Genomic DNA, 5,359 nt, shown 5'->3' with positions numbered 1-5,359 from the left:
AATGAAATTTTATAACTCAGTTTAACATGTTTATAAGTGTATGTGTTCTAGTAATGCCTCGTACACTATTCTGGTGTCGAATACGGGTAAGGGGTGTTACATGTGGGTAGTTATGAAATTATCCCAAATTATCTCTCCCATTTCTCACTCTCACGTTCTTCTCTCCCCCTCTTCTCTATTTTTCTTCTTTTTTATTTTCTTTTCTCCTTCTTTGATTTTTTCTTATTTTCATTCCATTTTCTTCTATGTTCATGTGTGATATTTACACTTCGATCGTAGTTCAAGCGAGGTGTAAGTTCGTTAAATTATTTTTCTATTATTTTAGCTTTAAATTACTCTTGAGCAAGAATTGAGTTGTTGGTGTTTTAATGCTCATTCTACATTGTGATAAGTGTTCTCATATGTTTATTTTTAGGTGAAGGGTGTGAGAATCGAAATCCTCTAGCAGAGTAGTCGTTGTCCCGACGCTGTTCTTGTAAAGTAAGTGTTCGTGTGTGCATATAGGGATTGATTTCTTTTAAGAAAAGGAGGTGGATTTTAGGTTAATTTGTGTTTTTTAATTAATTCGCTTTGGTGTCGTATGTAGGATTCAGAGTGTGTTATTGTGTGGTAAACCAGAAATAACATCATGTATGTGAAATTAACCCGAAACCTCACTTGAAACTAGAGAAAATTACGAAACAATGGCTATTTTTGAAAATGCCCAGTGCCACACAATCGTGTGTCAGGCCGTGTGGTAGACCTTACGCACCACAAGGTTGTGTGGTAGGTCGTGTGCCACACGACCGTGTGGTAAGCCGTGTGCCAAGTCGTGTGGAGCACACAGCTATGTGTAATTAAATAGCCTATGTGATAGATTGTATGCACCACATGGGCTAGATTTTTGGGATTTGTGGACCTTTTAGGCCAATTTTTAGGCCCAATTAGGAGTAGGGACTTAAAAATTGGGTCAGTGGACATGATGTAAGCCCAGAAAAGCATAAGTTTTAGTAAATAAACATGGATAAGTGTCAGAGGTATGTTAAATAAGTTCCGATAAGTATAATGATGCGTTATGTTTTGCTATAGGCATGACTATTTTGTAAACCATGTGTGTTATACTTATTACGCTATCTGTTCTAATAAGCTATTCGATTTGACTATGTAATATGAACATACGATATTATGATTCTGCATGTACATTGGGGTGGGTTTTGGTGTTGGAGGAAGTGTTTTCGGGCAGTATTAATGCATTTTCAGTGGTTAAACCTCAATATATGTTTGTTAGCTCAGCTACACCATTATGAGTGGCATAAAACCACGACTCGATGTGATTGGATGGATGGACTCTTGTAGTCCTAACTGGTGTGATTGGTTGGACAGAGTTGTGTGTAACGGATGGGGGTAGGATCTATCTATGTTTGCATTTGTTCTGGTCTGATATGACATTCTGATATGATATATATATTTCTAAGAACTTGACAATCTAGTCTAATATATGTTTATGAAAATATGATATTCCAATTCCAAATATGTTCCGAAAATTTCGTTTGTGGGTTGAGTCACACACTGGGCTTCTAGCTCATTCGTTTGCTTAATACATTTCAGGTTAACTTCTGACTTAGGACCAGACGGCGTGTGGGAGCTCAAATTGGTTTTATGCTTGAATTAGTTTTTTTCAAAATTTTGATTTTGGACTAAGTTTTCGATTTTGGTTTTATTTTGGGCTTGGTTTTGGTTTTTGTGTGATTCGTCAGTATTTGATGTTTCCAAACGTAAAACTGCAAAATCATACGAGTTAACAAAAAGTGGATTTCGGTTTTCAAAACTAAAACTCTGATAATTTTTCTGCAAATAAAATATATGGTTTTTAATGAATGATTGTCTTAATACTAAAAATGATCTGCCAACGTTAGTACTTTCAAAACGCGCGACGTTGAATTTGAATTCTAGGTTTTAAATAAGTGTTTTTGAACTTTGGGGGTTTTTTTTCAAATCATTTGAAAGTTTTTTTTCCAAAATTTTATGTTTTCGAAACATGCACTGAGTTTGATTAAAACAAAAGCTTTGAACGAGTTGATGTAATTCCTCAGTATCCGGTCATAACTTCTAGGCCGGGTTTGAGGCATTACAGTGTATTCGTCCTCAAATTTGAGTTAGTTAATAGAGGTTGTAATATGAAAATAAAATGTGAAATATTTATGACAGTGTAATGGAAATGGAAATATAATATTAAAAATGAATATGGATCATGAAATATAAGACGAGATGCAAATACCTTAAGGGTGCATCAATATTATAATAAATGGTATGAATGACTATATTAGTATGACAAGATGAATTGTATATGGATACCTTGAGGGTTGATCAGCCAAATGATATAACTTTATATGATTAACTATATTGAAATGGACGTTGTTTACTATGTATCTTGATGATATTTAGCTTGCTTATTTGTTTGATGTATTTATGTCTGATGTTTGATTATGTTAACACTACTGACAGTGTACGAATTTGTTTGTTTCCTGTGCCCAAGTCTTGGACAGTTTTTTAGTAGATTGAAGTCGTAAAGCATCCAAGGTTAATAGCTCAGCTCAACTCGAGTCAAATTGGTGTTCTTTTGTATGTATATACATAGATAATGGCATGTACCTAGGTTGAGTCAAGTAAATGCTATTTTTGGCCATTTTGTTACACTTCTACATCTAGGTACTTGTTGGACCTTTAGGTGTCCCAAGGTTGAATTTGATCATCTAAGTTTGTCGTTTATATGCATGGTTTTGCTTGATTGATAATTGTCCAATTATACTAGGCAATTATGTATGAAATGGTGTGCTTCTAACTTGTTTGCATGTGTTATCATGTGATAATTATGAGTGCATTAATTTGGTATGTTTATGGTATAGGTTATGTGACTTTTTGAACTCATTTTCATGCTTGAAACATTGTTTTTTGAACCATTTGGAATGCTAGTCTCGAGACTTTATGAAGAAAAATGACCATTTCAGGTATTTCTAGGTAATGGTCTCAAGACACATTGAACATGTCTTGAGACATCAATTGTCAAGTCTCGAAACAAGTACTCATTGGTCTCAAGATAGGTAAACTTGAATGTAGGGTTCAAAACAGGGGAAGCATGTCTTGAGACACGACTCACAATGTCTTGAGAGACTTAGTTAAATTTTGCTAGTTTAGTTTGGATTCAAGTCTTGACTTCATCTTTAACCCTAAGTAACACCGAGACATGTCTAATAAGGCTGTTAGACATTTATAATGCATGATTATACTTGTAATAGAAAAAAGTTCTGAATAACACTATGATTACATGCTTAAATTATTTAGTAATTTAATCGGGATAATCTAAATTGCATCAATAACTTAACATGATGTCACACATTTAAATTCGATAATTAAATAGAGTATGAGGTGTCACAAGAAGCATCCAATTTGAAAAAGTAGATAGGATGGAACTTTAAAATTCAAATGATTAGGATGGTAAGGAGTTTTATCGAGACTAATAAATTGGCTATTTAATTGATAAAACATTACCAACTTGAAGAGAGAAAATTAAGTGAATTACACTTTATTTGTTCGAGAGAACTATGTTATTAAGTGTATAGTCATTGTACCTATTAAGTGATTAAATGAATGGGTAGTAAAACTATATTTAGGGTTTGTTTGTTTATATGTAAAAGGTTTTATAGAAAATATGTGTTTTATATGTTTATTTCACGAGAAAATAGTTTAGTTAACGAAAAATTACTTACATGTCAATGTAAAATAAGTCATTTTTCTGTAAAATTACTTACCCTTTTAAAAAGCGCAAGTCATTTTCTTGAAAAGAGTTGGTAATTTTATTTTATATAAAATTAACTTAAATTAAGCTTAATATTATTATATTATTAATAATTTTATTTTTATTTTAAAAATATTTAAAAATATTAATATATTAATATAAAATATTATACTTTTCAATATTATTAAACATACATATTTAATTATTTATATTTAAACATATAACAAATTATTAATATAATTAATAAAATTTATTATTTTAATAAATTATTTAATATTTCAATTTTATTTTAACAATAATTTTAAATAATAATAATTTTAAATAATATTCTTCACATATTATTGAAAATATTCAATATTAATATTTTAATAATAAATGTATTGTAGTATAAATGTTAAATTATGTCATAAGTCTATGTACTATTCACAAATTTTAATTTAGTCTCTATACTTTTATTTTCAAGAATTTAGTCTCTCTACTTTTTAGATTTGAAAATCAAGTTCAATTGTTGACATTATTAAATTTTTTTGTCAATTTTGTTGATGTCATATTTTAAATAAGAAATACTCACTTAGTAGTCATGTGACTAAAAATGACGTTGTAATGAACTGAATTTAACAAAATATTCTTAATATATGCAAAAACAATGTAAAATATAAATTTATAAATATAAAATAAACTCAATTAAATAATGAAAAATAAGAAAATCTCAAATGTATGTTTGTTTCATTAAAACAACTTTTATGAAATAATTTTAAGAAATATGTCAAACAAAATAAAATATTTTACATAAATTCATCCAAACACCAAAAAATATTAACTTTTCTAAGAAAGTAAGTCCTTTTCTAAAAATCTTTTTTAAAGTCATTTTTAATTAAACAAACAGACCCTTAAATGTGCAAAGGTGAAGTTGCAACTTAAAAAAAAAAAAAAGGGTTGGGCTTAAATCATTGTTTTCTGTATTGTGTTTCTTAGTGAATTAGTCTTTTGAGTAAAGTTTTGTAGACGTAGGTTAAATTCAAATTGCGTTAACAATATTAATGTGCAAAGTTTCCTTTCGTGTTGTTTCAACTATTGTGACCACAACTCTTATAACAACATAATTAGATATAATTTTAAATATATGATTAAAAAATATGTACTAAATATAATTATTTTATTTGATTATTGTAATTCTAACTTTTAAAACATTTTATTTATTTTATAATTTTTAGTCTTATTAACATAATAGTTCATATTATTTTTATATTCTCGGATAAAAGTTGAGTATAATTATTTTGAATATTTCATCCTTTTAATAAAAAACAAAATATAATTTTAAAAAATAAATTAATATTTTAAATATCTCCTTATTATAGTCAATATTCTTTTGAAAATTTAGTATTAAAGTTACATCATTTCACGAGAAAATGATGTATGGAAAATATTTTTACATTTTCTCGTATTTGTTTTATGGAAAATAATTTGGTTAATTGAAAACAACTTGATAAATAGAAAATGACTTGTATTCAACGGAAAATAAACCTCTTTTTAAAAATTGATTTACGCTTTTAAAAAATTTATTATATTATTATATTATTATTT

Source organism: Gossypium raimondii, chromosome 2 (assembly GCF_025698545.1).
Source record: "Gossypium raimondii isolate GPD5lz chromosome 2, ASM2569854v1, whole genome shotgun sequence".
Classification (NCBI taxonomy): Eukaryota; Viridiplantae; Streptophyta; class Magnoliopsida; order Malvales; family Malvaceae; genus Gossypium; species Gossypium raimondii.
This window is presented reverse-complemented; position numbering follows the sequence as displayed.